General features: G+C 39.8%; 1 protein-coding gene and 1 long non-coding RNA gene across 3 annotated transcripts in view; both read left to right on the top strand.

Moving 5' to 3' along the window:
- The window catches only part of MSRA (methionine sulfoxide reductase A), a 439,748-nt gene that overhangs the window by 22,401 nt on the left and 394,647 nt on the right, over window positions 1-22,700 (top strand). The gene's annotated exons all lie outside the window — the stretch shown is intronic.
- Window positions 19,653-22,700, top strand: part of LOC141372681 (uncharacterized) — a 42,652-nt gene continuing 39,604 nt past the window's right edge. Inside the window, exons 1-2 of the long non-coding RNA XR_012378096.1 lie at window positions 19,653-20,457; window positions 20,654-20,728. This is a non-coding gene — a long non-coding RNA (uncharacterized lncRNA). The remainder of the gene's footprint in view (window positions 20,458-20,653; window positions 20,729-22,700) is intronic.

Genomic DNA, 22,700 nt, shown 5'->3' with positions numbered 1-22,700 from the left:
GTCTTTGATTTTGGTGTCCGTATGTTCGCTGTTAGTATTAGAAATGCACTTGATTTTTGTGTGTTCATCTTGTATTTTCTAACCTTGTTGAACCTACTTACTAGTTCTAGGAGGTGTGTGTGTACATATTACTTAGGATTTTCTACATAGACAACCATGTCACCTGGAAATAGAGACAGTTTTAATCTGTATGCCATTTATTTCTTTTTCTTGACTTATTGCAGTGGCTAGATCTTCAAGTACTATAAGTAAGAGTGGTGAGAGTGGACATCTTTATCTTGTTCCAAATCTCAGGAGAAAAGACTTCAGTCTTTCATGGTTAAGTGTGTATAGGTTTTTTGCAGATGTTCTTTATTGAGTTGAGATAATTTCCCTCTTTTCCTAATTTGCTGAGAGTGTTATCACGAGCAGGTCTTCCACCACCTGCTTTTATAAATAAAGTTTTATTGGGACACAGGCACACTTATTGATTCATCTGTTGTCTATGTTGGCTTATGTAATATAATACCAGAACTGAGTGGTTGTGACAGAGATCGTATGACCCTCAGAGCCTAGAACATGTATTCTTTGACCTTTTATAGAAAAGGTTTTCTGACTCCTGCTGTAGTTTCATGAAGTCTTTCTTTTGGTTTGCCTTTTTTTTTTTTCTGTCAGAGTTACCCTCTCTCTTGATATCACAAGATGGTTGCAAACTTTTTTTTTAAATAAAGATTTTATTTATTTATTAGAGAGAGCACAAGCAGGGGAAGTGGCAGGCAGAGGGAGAAGCAGACACGCTGCTGAGCAAGGAGCCTGACTCAGGACTTGATCCCAGGATCCTGGTATTATGACCTTAGCGGAAGGCAGACACTTAACCAATTGAGCCAGCCAGGCATCCTGATGGTTGCAAACTTTAATTGCTCCACATGTGCCTCTTCAGTTAACTGAGACCTAGACCCCGAGTCACTGGCCAGTGCCCAGCTCAAAAGAAAACAGAGTATGGTTGTGTGTAGATCTAATTGACTTCCAAAGCCCTTCCTACTCTAACAAGTCTGTATTTCTGTCAGCAGTAGTATTTTGTGTAGTTCTTAGCTTGATAACTGCTGTTAACTTCTTACCTTGATCATCAGCCTGAACAAATTACTTGAATTGCACTTACTTCACAGCCTGACCTTTCCTGCCCTGTTTCCCTGACTTTTACTGTAGTCTGTATTGCATTTTAGAATGTTTACATGATGGCAAGATGCATGATTTCAGTGATCTTTAAAGGGTCTGGTAGAGTGTAGCATTCTAAAGTTGATGACTCTTTATACTGTAGTTACATATTTATTGTATTTTGTTGTTCTGAGGGAGGTTTTTTTTTTTTAGATTTTATTTATTTATTTGACAGAGAGAGAGATAACAAGAGCAGGAACACAAGCAGGGGGAGTGGAAGAGGGACAAGCAGGCTTCCTGTGGAGCAGGGAGCCCGATGTGAGGCTCAATCCCAGGACCCTGAGATCATGACCTGAGCTGAAGGCCGATGCTTAACGACTGAGCCACCCATGTGCCCCTCTGAGGGAGTTTTAAAGCCTTTAGCTTTGACAAATTTGTTGTTTTGGCAGAAATGAGCTAGATAAATGGTGGCCCAAGTCCTTAAGTTAGGAAATAAGCAAATATGCTCCTTTGATCTCTGAAAGGTAAACTTATTGTAGTTTTGTGCTTATTGATTATTAATTGTAGAGATATTATGTTCTGCATCTCGCTACATATACAGTTTTTTCTAGCTTGCTTGGTCTACTCTCTCCAGAACATGCCTTTACTGGTAATATCCCTTTTTCTTTGAGGAGCTTCCTTTTACCCACTTACCTCCTCCTCTCTTGGTAGTGTCTTCTCTTACTCTCCAGCACATTTTGACCCTCCTCTCTTTTGCACTTCTAGCTATTATTTCTTTTCTTTGCTGCTCATTTGGCATGTAATCAGATTGTTTGAAGACATCATGATTGTTGTCATAATTGTTTAACTTTATAATAGTGATCTAATTTAATATATGCATATGTTTTCTCTATAACTGCATTTTCAGCTTAGTGAGGGCTAATTATTTGTATCCCCCCATGCCTATGTATGTTTATATTGCACAGTAATTATTAGTTAGATGAATAAAAGAATGATTGAGCTTATACTCTGTGTAATATTGTGTTTGGAAGTTGTTCAATAAAATCCTTTTAGTATGGTGCAGGTCAATAGATATTAATATTAATGAATTTCGATAAATGGATGCTCTGTTTTTAACTTACTGTCCAACACAAACTATCTGTCTTTAGAAATCTGATTATGACTGCTTGTGTGAGCCCAATGGCTGACTTTTCAAATAGTTATTAGAGGAAATCTGAGCTCTTAGCTGCTACATTACAATTTGTGTTTAATATTTATGGAAGGGAAGTCTTTCTACAAATATGTAAAAATATTGGTGAGTGAGGGAAGTGGCTCCCAGTGTGACAGAAGAAAATATCTTAAAAAGATCCTCAGTTGTCTGCAATTTCCCCAAGGTTGTGTTTACATAAAAAAGACATTGTTTTATGTTCTAGAATCAAGAGATGATTTTATGATTTAAGAAGTTCCACAAAGAACTTTTGTAAGGTTATCAGTACCCACATAACTACTAGAGAGATCACATAGCAATATTTGTCTCTGGATTTATTGAGCTTGCTGCGTTCCTTTAGTATCATTCATATTTTTCTCCCAAGGGTACCTCTTCCCTCTCTTGACTTAATACCTAGGTATGGAAACTCATTTATGCCGTGGTGTAGGATTCTGGGAAATGAATGCCTGTTTATTATGTCTCTCTACAGGACCTTTCATGACCATAGGTAGATGTCTGCCGCCTCCTTATGAACAGGCAGCATTCAGAAGTTCATTCTCTGGACAGGGACAAGTTGGTTTGGTGGAAAGCACAGACATTTCATGTTTGGACAGTGATGCTGAACTTCCCTTCATATGCTTACCAGCATGTGGTAATGATGAACAAATGAACAATATGAACAAATTTGCCTCAATTCTCTCATTTGTAAAATGGAAACATCCAGTGGATGTTTCTGGGAATAGACGAGACAGTCAAGAAGGAGCCTAGCATGATACCTGGCTCCTGGCAGCTTGTACAGAGTGTTTCTTTTGCACTGTGATGGGTTCAGTGGGGATGTATAGGGGACCTTTTACTGCTGCGCTGTTGCCCCCTGTTTTGCAAAATTGGTTGATGGCTGTGTCGTAACATCACACTCATCAAAAGAGCTGCAGTGTGCGTGCGATGGGGAGGCAAGCAAGCCACAGGCTCACTGTAACCTCCATTTCCTTTCCTGGGCCAGCCTTCCTATCAGAAGGATTGGCTGCAGGATCCACCTGTGAGGCAGGGAGGTCAATGATTACTTAAGTCCATATTCTTCTCACATCTTGGGAAAACAGGGTCTCTCGGATGATTTGGGGTGGCCAACATGGGTGACGGGTGTGCATTTACTCAGCTTGCATTTTCTCCACTTGCCAGAGATGGCCTCCTTCCTGACTGGCCAACACCAGTTTTCTCACAAGCAAACTGCTTTGTGGTTCAGTGTGCTCTCTGTCAGTAGAAGAGTTCTGGCAGAGCTCTGGTGGTTCTTTATTGGGGTGTTTGTAGAGCCCTTAGCAACAGTGGTAGCTGCAGTTGTTGGCATTTAGAGGCCCCCCCCCATCTCTCTGTTCCATTTTCCTAGAGGAGGGGAGGGGCAAAGGGAGGGGGAGAGAGAATCCCAAGCAGACTCCCATTTGGAGTGTGGAGCTCGAAGCCCGACTCTGGGCTCGATCTCAGGACTCTGAGATTGTGATCTGAGCCAAAACTAAGAGCAGGATGCTTAACTGACTGTGCCACCCAGGCGCCCCAAGATAAATCCATTTAAATTTATACTGCTTTTGTCATTTGTCATGTTGATGCTTATCTACTGCACTACTGTCCCCCCCCCTTTTTAATTCATGGTTATTTTCCTGGTCTGTCTGCCTTCCTTGCTCTCTGCCTGCCTCCATCCCTCCTTCCCTCTGTCTCCCCCCCCTCCTCCTCCCTTCCTCTCCTCCTCTCTCCCTCCCCCTCCTCTTTCCCTCTCCCTTCTTCCCCACCTCTCTCCCCCTCCCTTCCTTCTTCTCTCCCTGCTTTTGAGATTTCTGACAATTTGTATCTTAATGGGTTTCTGACAATTCTGTCCTTTCGGGTATCATCCGTAGCACACGGGATCTGGGTATGGCAACTTCTTATTGTTCTTTTGGGAAGAGACTCATGTAGCCTTTTGGTCCCATTCATCCATCCTCAGCAGTATGTTAATCCTTCCTAATCATCTTTAAATTGTTACTGCACGATTTGTACGTGTCAGTGAGTGTCTCAGAGCGTTGTATTCACCCCGTATTGTTACTAATTTTTCCACTTTCAGCTTAATTCTTTAAAGGTTTTGGGATGTAAGCCCAACCAGTGTCTGTCAAGAAGAGTAGTATAGGAAATGAAACACACAAAATCATTTTTTGATTTAGAGCTGATACAAAGCTAGTGTGGGAAAATGTAGTTACTGCTTCCCAATAAGTATATCCTAACTGTTTTTTGGAGGGGGGAGAGGTGAGTGCAGTGACGATGTCTGCAGTTTTGAAACTTCCTCTTTGTTCTTCTCCCTCCTCCCCCTTCTTCCCCTCCTCCCCCCTCTCCCTCCCCCTCAGCCTCATCCCTTCTCCTTCCTCGCCCACTTCTCCTCGGCCAGTTTGGTATGCAGCATCAGAAGCCACTTTGGAGATAAGAAGGGAAGCTGAATTATGAGAGAGTATATGTCTGGGCAGTTCACATAGGCATATGCTTACGAACAAACCTGCTACCCTGGGCGATAGATAAGAGATGGGGGTGGCGGTGCTTCAGGCTCAGCGGCTTGGCTCACCAGGCCTGTTGTCTAGGAGCTGTTATAGGCCCCTCCCCACGGCTCCTGCAAGAGCTAGACTGTCTGCTGTGACTGCCCTGGCCCTGCTGATTCCTGCAGTGGCATCTGACCCGAATGGACCCAGTCTCCCTCCCAGGGCCTCTTTAGAGCCAGGGGCCGTGAACTGTGCAAGCCTGGAGCTGACTGAGGACAGCCGACGGAGTCGTTCTGGAGTCGCTTCTTTGGGAAAGGTCTGTTTCCACTAGGAGAGGAGGAAGTTTCCCGTTGAAGGAGGCAGAGACAAGACACAGGCCAGGCTCTCACTGTGCCTGCTTCGGAGATCTGACTGCCTTCTTGCCCTTCTAATGGTTTCATCCTTCAGCATTTCCTTGGACTCCTTGAAACAAAAACCCAAGTTCCCTGCCTTTCTCCCTCTGTCTCTCTTTTCGTTTCAGACTGTTCAAGTTGGATGTTGTCACTTGGAACCACATGAATATAGGTGCCTTTCTTACCCTTAACACCGGATGTGGCTTTAATGGGGAATAAGTGGGAATTGCCAGTTTCAAGGCAGTGGTCTCCAGCTAGCTTTTCGTAAGAGCCACAGTTAGAAGGCTCTCATAGGTAGAGCTACCTGTGTGCTAAGCATTTAGACTGTTCCAGTTTTCACTGTTGCGTTCAAAGATCCCGCCCCTGGTGGGGACTCCTGCCCACCTGTGGCACTGGGAAGCCCACCCCACAGTGGTGCTCCTGGAAGCTTTTTCATGGCGTTGCCCACAGATTGAGCATTTCCCTCCAGGCATGCAGCACATACCATATTTAGGTTGCAAGAACCATGCGAGTGTTAGAACCTGGCTCAGCAATATGATTTGGTACTTACTTTTTTTAGAAAAATAAAGCTATTAAATGATTGCCATTCTTCCTCGCTAGAAGCCATAACATTTATAGATAGGTGAGCTCCCAGTATAAACTAACAGCTTTATTCCTTAGCCCAACTGTTATCAGGTATTGCATCATAAAAGCTTGGCTTCCCCCACCCCCACCCCCACTTTAAGGAGAACTTTTACTAGTCTTCCATGTTTTGCATATCAGAAGTTAATCGTCACAGTTAATAGTCATGGCCTATATGATGACTCCCATAAGCCACAGAATGCTTTTTTCCTATGGCTAGCTAGTCTTGTTTTGCTCCTCAAAACCAAGGTGAGAAGCCGCCTCAGGGAATGATACTCGGGGGCTCGTGAGTTCTGGGTTTTGCCTGTTCTGCTATTGTCTGTGCACCTTCCCTGGCTCGCTCATTCACTTATCTGTAAAAAGTATTTGAAAGCAAAGTTCCTGCAGGTTCTTTTTCCATTCATGCAATGATTTTAAGTGCTATCTTAGTATTATGTTTAACACTTCCTCTCTTCCCTTCGAAGTGGATCTCCTTTCCTCAGAAGCTTATTAACCCAAGCCCTAAGCCCTGCATTTTTCTTGCATGCTTTCACTTGCCCCCTCCCCCCTTCTTTTCTGTTCTTTTCTCCCCTGGAGGAAAAGGCAGAGAAAGGGAAAGAAAATGGAGGAATGCAACATGGTTGCAAATATAGTGACAGCTTCTGATAGTCTCTTTCTCAGTCTGGAAAAAGTTACTTTGGCAACTGTGAATCTCTCTCTGCCTCTGAACTAAGTTTATCCTCATTATTATTACATTTCCATGGGGGTATGGCTCCTTACAGGTTTTTTTTTTTTTTTAAATCTGGTTTTCTTCTTGAAATTTCTTAGAGACCAGTTTTTTTTTTCTATATCTGAATATGTGAAAGTACAGTTGAAGCAAATCCATAGACCATTTACAGGTAGAACCACACCATTGGGTTTCCCCAATGAGCAAAAGTCTTTCCACATAGACTACATATGGACCTTGTTCTTTGCAGACTGTTGGTTCTGTACCAGCCTGCAACTGTCTCCAAAAAGTGAAATTTGTCTACAATTTTCCCTTCTAAAGACCAGTGTCCTCCTAATTACTGTGTGCCAGGTCTTCTACAGTGGCCATGTAGCAAGCCGTTGTCCTAAAAGCTGTCGGTCTAGAAAGAGAAAGGGCAAACAATGCAGAGGCAGGTTGAGAGTGAATGCTGGGGAAATACTTGGGCAAGATGTCACAACACGGACTGAAACAGTAGTTTTGAGGCAGGAGAGGGCCGGACCCTGGGAGGAGCTAGCAGACCTGGGCAGGGCTGCACAGGAGATCCAGTCTTCGGGCAATCCCAGATTGCCATCAGGAAGGGGTTGATCAGGGGAGAACCAGTGCAAAACATGGCCAGTCTGGTGAGGCTACATGCAGGAGTCCTCCTTTGAAGCTGCTGGAACCCACCTGCCATTTGAGGCTTCCTGCTCTTGGCTTAAACCCCAGTTCCTAATCATGGAAGTCCAAAGCCATCCTGAAGAGTCTGGAGTGTATGCCTGTATATATGATGCTTATGTTCACTTGGTTACCTCTGCCTCTAGGTTCCGGCATCCCCTGATACTATCCCTTTTTTGCACTGAATTGACCCCTTTAGCATTATATCTACCAAAACCCCACTCATAATAAAGGTGGGAATGTTTTAGACTTCACTGAAGATTGGGGAGTGATGGAGGGGTGGCTGCTTGCATATGACACAGCACAGAGGTGCAAATGCAGCCTTGGATACTCCTGCTCCCAAGTGCCTTCTGACTGGCCCTCCAGGCCCGATTTCCCCCTGCCTGTCTCAACATGCACAACAAACCTCACACTGCTCAGGTTCCAACCTCCCATCCTTCCTAGTCTTCATTTCTTTCACCCTCCCTCTCAGAAAGTGTCAATCTTTTCTCACATAGAATAGATTTAGCACTTCTCTCTGACATGGGTTCTAGCTAATATCCATGCTTTAAGGGCCTCACTTTCTATTTCAAAAACTGTATCATATTATTTTCTCCAAGATGGTGGCCTTTTCCAGCATTGACCTAGGGTTAAATGTTGTGATACTAGAACTTGAACTGGTTGCCAGACTAAGTAGGAGAGAGAATGGGGAGATGGTAATGAGAGATTTGGTTTGGAGGGCCCTTCTTTCCACGAAGGGGTGTTTGTGAGCTCCCTTAGTCTTGTCACGTGTATTACATTGTACTAGATGACTAAAAAAGTTAATAGTCTCTTAAGGAGCTTATGGTTTTGTCAGGAAGACAGAAATAATGTAGATGAGAACAATTAAGCTGTGAACTTTGTGGCACTGATGAGGGGGTGAATTTATCAAGAATTTGGAAATGCGGGGTGCCTGGGTGGCTCAGGTGGTTAAGCGACTGCCTTTGGCTCAGGTCATGATCCTGGAGTCCCGGGATCCAGTCTGCATCGGGCTTCCTGCTCAACAGGGAGTCTGCTTCTCCCTCTGACCCTTCCCCCTCTCATGCTCTCTTCTCTCTGTCTCATTCTCTCTCAAATAAATAAATAAAATCTTAAAAAAAAAAGAATTTGGAAACGCTTAACTGCATTTATGTTCCTTATTGTGTACATAGTATTTAAATAAAATTTGGACTCCCATCTCAGATATCACTAACTCCGATATAATTTTTGTTCCAGATTAAGAACAAAGATGTAAAGGCATATTTCCAGGGATTTTTGAAGGGCACCAAAGATTATGAATTTCATTTTAGCATCAGCAAATGGCAAATCTAGTCTTAATAAGTTATTTTGAATTTAGGATCTCTAAAACTCAGAATTAGTTTTTCTGGCGAATTATTCTGATGGGGAGACATTGCCATGGAGGTATTAGGATAAAATATTGTTTTTGGATATGTGACATATTTTCTAGTATTTTAAAAATCTCTTGGGTATTTTAAGGGAAATTTAATCCATCTGCTTTTGATCTAAATATAATTTACTCAGAATAATGGGGAAATATTTGATACCCAGAGAAATCTATTGATGCTCTTAAAGCTTTTCTCCTGGGAAATAAGAAATCACAGTTTTTCCAAGAGTAAATCACAAACCTACAATGTCTAATTTTTCTGCTTATTTAATAAAGTCTGAGTTAAGCATCAGTTGGGCAGTCCAGATCAGTTATTTTTATTTTGAAACTTCCTTTTAAAGCCATGCATAGGAAATTTTCTTCAAGGAGGTTTTCTTTTTTTCTTATTCTGACAGTTATGTCTGCTATCTATTTTTTTTTCAGACAATGATTTTGGAAGATTTAAGGTAATAAAACAATACTGATGTCTGTGGATTGATAGTGTCTGCATTTAAGATGTTTCAGACCTGTCAGAAGCTTGGAAATGGCATTTGAATGTATTTCTTAATTTTAATTTTAAAACACTTCCTCTGAGAATTAGATACCACTCCTAAAGGAATATTTTGAATTTAAAAGAGGAAGTTCAGGCCAAGGTGCAGCCAAATTTTGTACTCTTGCAAGACCTGAAATCCAATTACAAATAAAAGAAGAGGTCATGATATCAGTACCACGGTTTGGAAGTGCAATCTGAAAGAACTTGGGGGTGTGTGTATTAGATCATAAGAATGTCTTGGGTGGCTCCCCAGGGATTGAGGGGCAAGGCCTGGTGTTTTAGCCACCTGGATACTCTGACACTGTTCCTTTAGTAGCTCTGTTTTCAGGAGTTGGGGGTAGAGGGGACTTCATGCCACTTTCCAGGATTGACTTCTTCTGACCCCCCTGAGGACAGTGGTGTTCACAGCTCTTCTCTTTCCAGGGTAGGCTTTGCATGTCCATTTTGGGTCTTGGCCTTGTTCCTTCAGATCCCCCCTCTCCACTTGAAGCCCACCTCCTGGAAGTCTGGGCAGGAACTTGTCCCCTGCTCCACAGCCCTCTGCTGCCCTCTGCTGCCCACTGCAAATGGCAGTTAACCCTTCCGTCCCAGCTGGCCTGTGGGATCTGGTGGCTTGGGTGCTTGCAGTAGTCTTCTGGACTCTCTTTCCTGTAGTTCAGCACGCAAATCATAGCCAGAAAAATTATCCCTTCACATGTGAATCAGCTAAATTGTAGGGATTAGGTGCACAGACTGGCTATAGACTGGGTTAAGTTCTAGCTCTGCCCTTTATTAACTGTATGACCTTGGGCAAGTTAGTTAAAGTCTGTATGCCTCAGTTTCCTGGCCTGAAAAATAGGTTGATACTGCTCATATGAGGTCAGTATTATTGTTATGAGGAATAATGAAATGAGAAGTATTTGGAACAGTGGCATATAGTAAGTGCTAAATAAATATTCATTATTGTTATATTTATCGCTCGCCCCTCTTATTTAGGATTTACGGTAGACCCCCATTTCCCAAAACACAAGGTCCTATTAGATGGTTCAAGGGTATGGCATTGAATAACATGGGCCATAGTGAGAAAACCTTTTTTTCTACTATCTTTCAGCTCTTCTGGTTCTATCAAGGTGTAAGTGTCAGCTTGGTGCCAGAACGTTTTTAGTCCTTCTCCAACACTTGTTAATTTCTCTTTTTAATAGATACAGGCCTCAAGTTTATAAATAGCTATAAGCTTTGACAATTTAATAGCACCCATTTTAACAGGTTTTTTTTTTTTAATTTCTGGCAAATGATGCTGGTTTTCATTTTATAGTTATAAAGTTTCCTTTATAAAGTTAATGACAAATATAAAATTTCCTTCAAAAACCAATCTAGGTTAAAAAGAAGTTAGTTTGGGGGTGCCTGGCTGACTTAGTCTGAAGAGCATGTGACTCTTGGTCTCGGCATTGTGAGTTCAAGCCCCACACTGGGTGTAGAGATTACTAAAAAAAAATAAACTTAAAAGTTTGTTGAAAGAATGTTAAGTATATAATAAACAAATCATACTATAATTTCAAATATGGCAAAAATCATGATTATGGCACTGAAGTGCCTGAGGTTGAGGAAACCCCATGGGAAATGTGAATACATGCCTTGGGACTTCGTAGTGGGTGCTCAGCTGGCCTGGGACCCTTTCTGCTCCCCTTATGGACCTCTGTCTTGTCCATACTGCTTTGCTGATGGCTGACCTGTCTTAAGCATTCCTGCCCTTGGATTTTTTTCCCAAGAATGCCCTCCAGGTTCCACTTACCCTTCAAGGCCCCATTAAAAGTAGCATCCTGGGTGCCTGGGTGGCTCAGTCAGTTGAGCGTCTGTCCGACTCTTGATTTTGGCTCAGGTCATGATCTTGGGGTTGTGGGATCAAGCCCCGCGTCAGGCTCCGTGCTGAGCAGGGTGTCTCCTTGGGATTCTCTCTCTCCCTCTCCCTCTGTGCCTCCCCCCACTCATGGTTGTTTTTTTTTTTTTTTCTCTCTCAAAAAAAGAACATTCTCTGTGAGGCCTCCTTGAACACCTTGCTTCAGTCTTCTCTCCTTCCTCCAGATTCTATTACATTCTTTGCCCGTTCTGTATATTGGCAGTCATTTTTTGGTTTATGATATCTGTTATTTCCATTTCCCTGTCCTGTTTTTGCAACCGGAAGGAAAGGACTGGAAGCTCCTTTCGGTTGGGGACAGTGTCTTAGTTATCTCAGTATCTCCTTTAGGGCTTAATACAGTGTCTTGGACACAGTAAATACTCTAATACTCAGTGTTTATAGATTGAGGTGTCATTTATATAGCATAAAACTCACTGCTCTGGGTGTGCAATTTGATTTTTTAAAAAATATTGTATACAGTTGCGAAACCATTAACACAGTCCTGTCCAGAACACTTTGGTCTGTTCTGACGTTCTCTCCTGCCCTTTTGCAGCCAGTCCTCTCCCCTACCCCAGCCCCAGACAGCCAACGATTTCCCTTCTCTACGTAGAGTTTTATCTTTTTAAAGGTATTTCATAGAGATGAAATCACACAACATGTCATCTTTTCTGTCTGGCTTCTTTCACTTAACATGACGTTTCTGAGGCTCACCCATGTTGTTGCATGTATTAGTAATTGGTGACTTTTTGTCGTGTAGCATTGATAGGCTGCATTTTGTTTAACCATTCGCCATGTTGTGGACTTGGGAATTGTTTGCCGTTTTTGGCTGTTGAGAAGAATTTCTTGATAAATGTTCATGTGCAGGTCTGTGATTTCTCACAGGTAGACTTAGGGCTGGAAATTGCTAGTTCTTATGGTAAGTATAAGTTGAACTTTTCAAGACACTGCCACACTATTTACCATTTTGTATTCCCAGCAGCAATGTATGAGGGGTCCAGTTTCTAGCATCCTCAGCAACACTTGGCATTCACTGTCTTTTTTCTTTTAGCCTTTCTCATGGGTGTTGAGGGGTGGATCAAGGATGGCTCTTGGATTTTCAGGTTGAGCAGCTGAGTGCCATTAAATTGAGGCGGAAAGAGGAAGGAACTTTTCTGAGAACAGTCAAGAGTTCTGGTTTGACAAAGTGGAGTCTGAGGTATCTATTAGCCATTTCAGAGGGACTGTTAAGTCAGTAGCGGGATGTGTCCAGTCTGTTTTCCAGAACTCATTTAGTAATGGAATCTGGACTAGTTGCTTCAATTTCCTATATTTTAGATACGTGCTTATGGTCTGGAAAGTCACATAACTTCTTCTGATGTCAGTGTTCTCATCTATAGAGTAAAATAACACCTGTCTTCCTCCAAAGGTTGGGTGAAAAGTGAATGAATTAAGGAATGTGAAGGTGCTTATTAGCATAGATATTACTCATGCATGATTACCTTTTGTTGGTGTCATTGCTGTGTTCATTGTGGCTTCTAACCCCATATTTTGTACATAAGCAAGTGCTCAGTAAATACTGGCTTGATGAATCAATGAATGCAGATAATGACTATGTGCATAATGGGGGAGATGGGAGAGAGGAGAAAGAAGAAAGAAAGATGAGACTGGGGAGAGGGAGGTGGGGGAGGAGAGGAGAACAGAGAGAATGGGCAGAATTTAGATCTGCCTCAGGAAGGATGGCCATACAATTCCATGCGTGAGCTTTGTGGAAAGGCCATGTGTCTTTTGTTTTATGACATCACATATGTCCTATAATAACAATATGTAAAGTGTAGTATTTCTTAAGTGTCTTATCTTCATCCTAGACTTTAAACTTTTTGAGGGCAGGGGTAGTTTCTGATGTGCCTCTAGATTGCCTAGAGCCTTAGCTTACTGCTTTAAGCTTAAATGAACACCACAGATATGTATAAAATGAAGGAATACACCTTTCAAACTTCTCTCCTTATTCTATCTAAAGTGACCTGTATTTGACTTTTGGTTGGTCAGTAGGTTACACTTCAGCTTATTTCCTTCTTGTGATCATAGGATGTTGTGCACATGCTTCTGCCATGGCTGATGGGTGACCTGTAGTTGTAACTGCTTGTTTACATACCTGCTGCATGATGGCAGGGGTTCCATATCCCTGGCACAGGCCTGGCATGTAGTGGTTGTTTAAATAATGTTTGAGAGAATGATTCCTGAGTGGGTATCATTATTTAAGACTTAATGAAAAGCTGGGAAAGAAGACCAGATTCATGCTCTTTGGGGTTTCAGATTATAGAAGATCTAAACCTAAGGAGGGAAAGAAAGTGGGGAAATCGTCCAATAATTCTATTTTCCCTCATTTTCTTTCTTTTTTAAAAAAGATTTTATTTATTTGAGAGAGAGTGCACAAGCAGGGGGAGGGGCAAAGAGAGAGGGAGAAGCAGGCTTCCCGCTGAGCAGGGACCCAGGACCCTGGGATCATGACCTGAGCTGAAGGCAGACACTTAACTGACTGAGCCACCCATGTGTCCCAGTTTTCCCTCATTTTCTGTCTTGTGGACAAGATAGATGTAATCTGTCTGGTTAAGAGGTAGCTCCCCACTACCATCTTACGTCTTAGGTGACAATGTTAGCTCATGTTGTAAATATTCTGAGAGGGCCACAGCCTCAAAAGTTCTTGTTAGATTAGTTCATTAGGGAGTATTTTTCTAGATTGGCTCAAAAAAAAGGATTTTAAACATTGTTTTTTTAGAAAAACATTTTTTTGTTAAAATCTTGTGTGAACCTCATACCTATAAGTCATAAAAACAGAACTACTGTAGTTTTTGCAGTGGTGATGTCTTAGAACCTTGCCTGCTTATCCTTTCTTTGTCCTCTTTGAGGGCCCTGCAGCCTCTGGGGAGCTCCAGGACTCTCTGGAAGAACAAAGTTTGAAAAATCATGAAGTTTGTGCATTTTGACCTCCTGTTTCTTCTGTTACCCTCATAGACTTCGCTAAGTCTGTAGAAAGACTTAACCATGCTACTACCATCTGCAACCACTAACTTACAGACTGTGTAAAGCTTCTAAGAATCAGTCCTTTTTCATTGTATTCTGTCTGAGAGGTTGAATCAAAAGGATGTGTTGAGGCTACCAGTAAGTCATAAATGGTATGCACCGGGAAGAAAATTCCCCATATTTATGAATCTACCCTTGTGAGTATATAGTCAGTATCCTGTGTGGGTACAGAGAGTGCCCTGTCCAAGCAGGTGGCTGGGAGAGGGACCCACGGGGATGTGAAGGAGAGACAGGGATTAAAATGTTGAGTCAGATCCTGGGTTAGCCCTGAGGAAGCCTCCCGAAGCCTGCTGGGATCAGGGTGCCTGTGAAGAGCTGCCTGAGTTGTGGGTAAGGTTTGCTAACATGTGACCGAGGCTGGCTGTCAAACTTTTTGAATTCACTAGGGCCTGGCAGTTAGGGAGAGAAGATGGAGTGACTTCAAGGCGGGCCTGGCAGTCCAAGAGAGCAGGCACTATTTGAGGAGTCAGAACCAAGAGAGTGGGCAGAAGGGAGCTGTGTTTGGAGAGGCCAGGAATGCTGGAGCTGGCTAGGGTCTCACCAAAAAGTCAAAGCAGAGGAAGGCACAAGAATTTGCTGGGTAGACTCCTGGAGCAGATTCACAAGGAAAAGGTTGTAGCTAATGTGTAGTGTTTTAAGAAGAAGGGCTTTTGTGGGTTTACCTTTCAGATGTAATCATTCAAAATACTCAAAATACTGGAGAGATGGACTGCAACTTTATTTTTATTGAAATATAACTCACATACCATAAAAGTCACCTTTTTATAGTATGCAATGGAGCAGTTTTTAGTATATTTATGAAATTGTACAGCCATCCCCACAAATTCCAGAACATTTTCATCACTCCAAAAGGAAACCCTGTACCCATTAGCTCCTCCCTGTTCTTCTCTCTGCCCACCCCTGGCATCCACTCGTCTGTTTTCTGTGTCTATGGATTTGTCCATTCTGGACCTTTTGTACAAATAGAATTGTACAATATGTGGACTTTTATGTCTGGCTTCTTTCACTTAGCATAATTTTTTTCAAAGGTTCATCTATGTTAAAGCATGTATCAGTGCTTAATTCCTTTTTATGGCTGAATAATACTCCATTTTATATTTAGACCACATTTTATTTACCTGTTCAACTGTTGATGGACATTCAGATTGTTTTCACATTATAGCTATTATGAATAACACTGTTAAGAACACTTGTGTACAAGTTTTTGATTCACTCTGACAATCTGTCTTTTAATAGGTGCATGTAGACCATTGATGTTCAAAATGATTATTGATATAGTTGGATAAATATCTACCATATTTATTATTTTTTTTAAAGATTTTATTTATTTATTTATTGTTTTCTATTTGTTGCCCTTGTTCTTTGTTCCTGTTTTTGTCTTCTACTTTTTTTCTGCCTTTTGTGGTTTTATTTTTTTTTCAAAGATTTTATTTATTTATTTGACAGAAAGAAAGAGCACAAGCAGGGGGAGTGGCAGGCAGAGGGAGAAGGAGAAGCACGCTCCCCACTGAGCGGAAAGCCCAATGTAGGGCTCAATCCCAGGACCCTGAGATCATGACCTGAGCCAAAGGCAGGCGATTAACTGACTGAGCCACCCAGGCGCCCCTGCTTTTTGTGCTTTTAATTGAACATTTTATATGAACTCATATTTTCTCTTTTCTCAGTACATCAGTTATACTTTTTAAAAAAAACTTCGTTTAGTGATTGCCCTAGAGTTTATATCTTTACAACTAATCCAAATCCACTTTCAAGTAACATTGCCCTACTACATGGGTAGTGTATTTTATAATAACAAAATAATCCTAATACCTCTCTCCCACCCTAATATCATTGCTGTCTTTTGTTTCACTTATATATAAACGTACATAAGCATATAGTTATACAAATGGACATATATATATACAGATATATATACAAACCTAAGCATTTATAATTAAGTACATGGCTATTATTTTGAACAAACTCTTATCTGTTAGATCAGTTAAAAATAAGAAAAAAGTTTTTATTTTACTTTCACTTTTGCATCTTCAGTGCTCTTCCTTTCTTTATGTAGATCCAATTTCTAGTCATGAAAAGGCATTGGGTTTTGTCACATGCTTTCTGTATGTCTGTTGAGATGATTGAGTGGTTTCTGTCCTTTATTTTATTAATATGATATAGTACATTGATTGATTTTTCTATGTTGAACCAACCTTGTATTCCTGGGATAAATCCCACTTGGTTGTGGTTTATAATCCTTTGTATATGTTGCTAGATTCAGTTTGGTAGTATTTTGTTGAGAATTTTTGCATCTGTATCCATAAGGGATATTGGTCTGTAGTTTTCTTGCAATATCTTTATCTAATTAAAAAAATTTTTTTTATTCTTTATTTCATTTATTTCCAGTCTGGTCTTTATTATTTCTTCACTGGTTATTTAGGAGTATTTTTTCCATATATTTGTGATTTTCCCAATCTTTTTGTCCTGTGATTGATTTCTGCTTTTATTCCATTGTGGTTGGAGAAATACTTTGTATGGTTTCAGTCCTTTTAAATTTATTGGCACTTGTTTTATGGTTTAATGTATTGTCTGTTTTGGAGAATGTTCCATGTGCACTTGACAAGAATGTGCATTCTGCCGTTGAGTGGAGTGTTCTATAGATGTCTGTCAGGTCTAGTTGCTTTACAGTGCTGTTCAAACTTCTCTTCCTTGCTGATTTATATAGTTGTTCTAGCTATTATTTAAAGTGGAGTATTGAAGTCTCCACCTATTATTGGAAAATTGTCTGTTTGTTGAATTGCCTGTTTCATCCTTCAATTATTTCATTTTTTGCTTTATATATTTTAGGGTTCTTTGGTTATGGGTATGTGTATTTATAATTCTTGATGAATTGACCCTTTTATCATTATAAGATGTGTTTATTTGTCTTTAGTAACAATTTTTGTCTTAAAATGTATTTTGTCTGATATTAGTATGACCATTCCAGCTTTCTCTTGGTTGCTGTTTGCATGGCATATATTTTTTAATTTTTTTACTTTCAACCTGTTGTGTCTTTGAATCTAAAGTTGTGTCTCTTGTAGACAGCACATAGTTGGATTATGTATTTTAAATCCATTCTGCCAATCTCTGTATTTTAATTGGAGTCTAGTTCATTTAAGTTTAATGTGAATACTGATGATGTTGTATTTACTTCTGCCATTTTGCTGTTTTTTCTCTTTCTCTTTTTTGTCTCTCTGTTCTTCCATTATTACCTTCTTTTGTGTTAAATATTTTTCTATGGTAACATTTTAATTCCCTTGTTTTCTTAGTGGTTGCTTTTAAGTTAACATTTTAATTTATAACAATCTAATTCAGATTTATATCAACTTAATTTCAGTAGTATACAAAAACTTTGCTCCTATATATTTGTGTTTCATCTCTCCTTTATCCTGTTGTCACAGATTACATCTTCACATATTGTGTGTCCATCAACATAGATTTATAATTATTGCTTTTTTTTGTAAAGGAAGTCTTTTTTTTTTTTAAGATTTTATTTATATAGCGAGAGAGGGAACACAAGCAGGGGGGAGTGGGAGAGGGAGAATCAGACTTCCCGCCAAGGAGGGAGCCTGATGTGGGGCTTGATCCCAGGACCCTGGGACCATGACCTGAGCCAAAGGTAGACGCTTAATGACTGAGCCACCCGGGCACCCTTATAATTATTGCTTTATGCTGTTGTCTTTCAAATCAGGTAGGAGAAAAAAGTTATAAACAAAAAATACATTTATACTACTTTTATTTCTTATTTTTTTCGGCGGGGAGGGGCAGAGGGAGAGGGAGAGAGAGAATCTTAAGCAGGCTGCACGCCCAGAGTGGAGCCCAGTCTCACAACCCTGAGATCATGACTTGAGTCGAAATCAGGAGTTGAATGCTTAACTGACTGAACCACTCAGGTGCCCCACATTTATACTACTTTTAATATTTGCTTCTGAGGTTGCCTTTACTTGTTCTCTTTATTTCTTCATGTGGATTTGAGTTACTGTCTAGTCTCCTTTCATTTCAGCCTGAAGGAGAAATTTCCTTTAGTATTTCTTATAGGGTAGATCTACTAGCAATAAGTGTTCTGTTTTTGCTTATCTTGGAGTGTCTTAGTGCCTCTTTGAGTTTTGAAGGAGACTTTTGCTGATATAGAACTCCTGGTGGTGGTTTTTTTTCCTGTCAGCACTTTGACTCTGTCATCCCTCTGCTTTCTGGGCCTCCATGGCTTCCAGTGAGCAATCAGCTGTTAATCTTACTGGGGCCCCTAATCTGTGAGGAGTCACTTCTTCCTTGCTGCTTTCAAGATTCTTTCTTCGTCTTTAACTTTTTCAACAGTTTGATTATAAATTGCAAATCCGCTGTCATCCCTGCCCATGTCTCATCACCCTTATTTGGAAGGATTACACAGAACACTTTTGTTAGTGCTTTAATTCAACACTTATAATATCTTGTAGCATTTCTCTGATCTGTCAGCTTATGACTTAGTAATACGTGGTTTTGTTTTTCATTATCATATTTCATAGTTTTATGGAACTTCAGAATGATATTTATGTGATCCACTGCCATAATTTATTCATCCCCATAGATTTATTGAGCACCTGCTTATGGAAGACTTTCAGTTTTCTTAGATAAGTGACACATGGTCCCGCCTGAGAGCGGCCCATCTGGCTGGTGAAGACCACATACTCAACTAACTACTATACAATTAGAGTGAAGGTATACAGAGTATAAGCAGGGTATTTTGGGACCACAGAGGAGGAAGTCACTGATTTTTATATTTGATAGATGAGCAAAGTGAGGAATGTATAGATTAAGCATTTGGGACCTTGAGATTACATACCTTAGGAAGTCAGAGCCAAGGACTAGAACCGACTACTCGGGTTTTTTCCCATGAAACCGTGGTGATTCTGGAGTATACCTACTCTGTCTTTTCAAGCAAATAGCAGAAAACGATTTGTCACAAGTCGATGCTCTTGGTGCTAGGATTTGGGTACATAGCATAGCTTCTTGTTTTCCGATGTATTAGTTGGTCTGCAAAGGCCAAGTAGATGTGTGAAGCATAGACTGACTATTTTGCTTTAAAAGATGCACATGCTACAAATAAAAAGAAACAGTATTTATTTATACTTAATAATTATAATGGTATGAATTTAGTAAACAAGTGACTATGTTGAAATTTGGGGTTCAAAATATGAAAACATACTCAATTTTACTAAATCTACCCCTAAGTTTCTTCTTCCCCTTTTAATTGATATTTATATTTTGAAACTAATTCTCTCCCCCCTTCATATCTGGTGAAATTTTGGATGGGTACAGCTTATATTAGAATTTCCTTAATAATGGGATTTGCTGTTCAATCAGAACTATGTTCTTTTCCCATAGGGTAAAGCATGACTTATTTGGGCATACAGTTTTAATTTTAATCTGCATGCCTCCTTTTCTCTCCTCCCATGATTCTTTGCAGCAGGGCAAGGAAAAGCAAGTCTTATAAAAAGAAATACAGTATGTGGTGCTTATTAAAGTTACATACATCTCTTCTCACAGGAGAATTTTGATTTACTGCAGGTTGTGCATATGTCGCATATGGACATTTCTAGGGAACAGATTCCTTATCGCTGAACAGTGAATGGCTTCTAGTACTCCATTATTGCTCCGGGAACATGTTAGTAATGATTATGAAAGGTAGGATACCATGAAATCTGTAAGGTGATTTGGCAGAAGTCGATGCTGTTGGTGCCAGGATTTGGGTACCGTACCACAGTTTCCTGTTTTCAAATGTATTAATTGATCCGCAAAGGACATCTTTTGGAGACAAGAATTCAGACAGACTGGCACAGGCTGGACCTCCGCCAAGACTGCTCGGAAGGTTGCCATACTGGGAGCAAAAGAGTGAGAGAGAAAGAGAGAGAGAGGGAAAGGGAGAGAGAGAGGCAGAGGGAGAGCTGAGGAAAGAAAAAAAGGCAAGACTTGGCACAGCTCAGTCAAATCAGCTTCTTTTGTCTGCTTTCTCGGCTTGAGCTTCAGGAAAGAAAACCGTCCTGGGGTACAGAAAAACTCAGAACTTTTTGGTTTTCAAACTTAGAAGGCTTTTTAAGTCTCTTGGGCTATTTGAAAGTGTTGGTACATACAATGACGTTTAGTCACCAGTATTAAGGGAAATAAAAGCCTTTTTCAAAATGAAGCTTCCACAGTGTCCATGCATTTGGGAAATACTGTATTTGATTTTTTGCATGTATGATTATACCATGAGAGACAGGATTAATATAGAAGATGGCAAGGCAAATTTCTAATTAGAGAGAATATTAATTTTCTACAAAATAAAGTTTGTTCATCAGTACAAACCTGCTTTCAAATCAAATCAGACATCCTTCGGAATGTGTTCAGAACGTAAGTTTTTAGATTTTATTTTTATTTTTTCCCATTTGTAGACATTCACGTTTCAAGGAGCCTTTCTAAGATTTTATGCAACCCAGCCAGGAAGTCAGAGTAAAAGTTGTTTTATCCATGTGTTTAAGAAAACGTTTTCTTAAAGCAACAGCTTTTATTTCTGCTGCTTCATGCTGTCCTAAACTACATCCCCCAGCAATGAGTGACAACACTGAAGACCAGAAAGGCAAGCTGAAGACACCAGACTTCGTTTGAAGGGCAAACAAGAAATGTGAGCTTGGTCATTATTTTTGTGTGTGTCTTTGCTCTGAACCAGTTTTTGGAGGTGGGTGGGGAGGTGGGTGGGGAGGTGTCTATGTCTAAAAGATGTGTGCGATTAGGGAATTCTCATTGTGAGAAGAAAATGGTAAAAGGTAATTTTTATGATACTGGCAGAAAATGGCTGGGAATGGTAGAGAATAGAAATTTAATCTTTTGGATAAGAAGTAGCAAGCTGTGTTTGCAATACTTGGAGAAAAATTCCATTATTTTTAGTTGATTAGATTGTATAATTAAATGATTACTATAGCTTGGCTCTCTCAAAATGTTTTAAGTAGAAGGAAAATCTAGAAAGTTCATGGATTTGCTTTTCAATATTACCCAGAATTTTACTTGGATACATACTTTAAATCTAATTTCTTAATAATAAAGTTTCTATTAGGCCTGGTTATGGTTCGATTGTGATAGTTCTGCTCTTAAAAATCAGCATTATTGTGGGAGAGGTTAGCTGTAAGGTACGTATTTTTGTGGACCACCCTCATTGTCAGTAAGTATTGCTGTTTCTAAAGAACAGAGTTTGACTTGTAGCATTAGGTTATAACTTACTATGATAATATATGTTCTTTTTATTTCATGTACTGAAAGAATACAGGGAAATTGTATATATTCACATAAGTACTGATCATTTTGGGTAGTATAAAAGACTGCTCCATGCTTTTGTTTTGAGCATGTAATCAGGGATTTGTTAATCCTTTCACACAAAAAAATTTTTTTGTTTATAGCTTTATATTACTGCGCGCCTTGAATGATCCATTGTTTCAAATGGTTTTTGTGGTATCATAATGACATACATCAGCAATTCTGAGAATGGCATTTAATATCCAAATACGAGCTAAAAATATGTGAGATCTAATACAGGTGTTTGCATAGTTGAGCTTAAGTATTTCCTTCAACTTTTTAACTAATCAACATTTTGATCTTCAATAAAATGAAATCACTTAGTGCTCACTTGGGTTGCCAAAATGACAACCTTTGTTTTATAAGCTTCTTTATACACCACCTCGCTGATACTCCTAAAATGGACGCCAAGACATAAAAGACATGCTGATAGGCACTGGGAAGGAGATGCTTGCATGGCTACAGTCTTCCTGTTGAACTGCTCACAGGATCCTTCACAACCATGCTAGCAACCAACAATATAGGACGCAAAAAGAAAGTTCAGCAAATAAGTTTAAATTAGAGCTACGTTTTCATTCTGACCGTCTTATTACCGATTTATGTTTACTTTTATTTACTTTTTAAACATTTAACATAACCTAGGTTTGCTAAATATGTGACTTCTTTAATTTATCTGAGACCATTTTCCCTTAAAGTTAAAAGAATCATTTGCTAGCTTTTTTCAGAACTTCTTCGCAGCGAACTCAGTGAGAATAAACTGATCTTATATCTGGACTGTTTTATGTCCAATTGTTTTCTGACGGGATAATAAGAAATAAGTAAATTAGAAAACAAAGATGTCAGAACACACCTTAAGAAATATTAAATTTTTCGATACTGGTAAAGCTGCATTTTATGGTGTTTATTAGACTTAAGATTTGATAATAAATATTAGCTGTTATACCCAATAAAGTTTCTTACTAATATATTCTCTCTGGCCTACTTGTTACATATCTTAAAATGAAAAAAGTCCCATATTAAAATGTTCCTTGTTAACTGGGTATAAAATAGGCACTCCTTTGTACAACCTTTTTGAAAAGGTATGTTTAAAAATTGATTACATTTTCGAACACACATTAGGCTTAACATGAGGCATTTTTCTTTACTTTTAGACCTTTTATTATATAAACACATTGACATTTAGGCTGTGAATTATTTCCATATCAGTATTAATATTTCAAATCTTTTAATTTTAAAGTGTGTAAATACTAGTAGTATGATTGTAAATGAACTCTGTCTCAGCATATATTCATTGTAGTTTGAATTAC

Source organism: Callorhinus ursinus, unplaced genomic scaffold (assembly GCF_003265705.2).
Source record: "Callorhinus ursinus isolate GAN/ISIS: 27379988/994484 unplaced genomic scaffold, GSC_fseal_2.0 scaffold4, whole genome shotgun sequence".
In the NCBI taxonomy this organism is placed as follows: Eukaryota; Metazoa; Chordata; class Mammalia; order Carnivora; family Otariidae; genus Callorhinus; species Callorhinus ursinus.
This window is presented reverse-complemented; position numbering and strand designations above follow the sequence as displayed.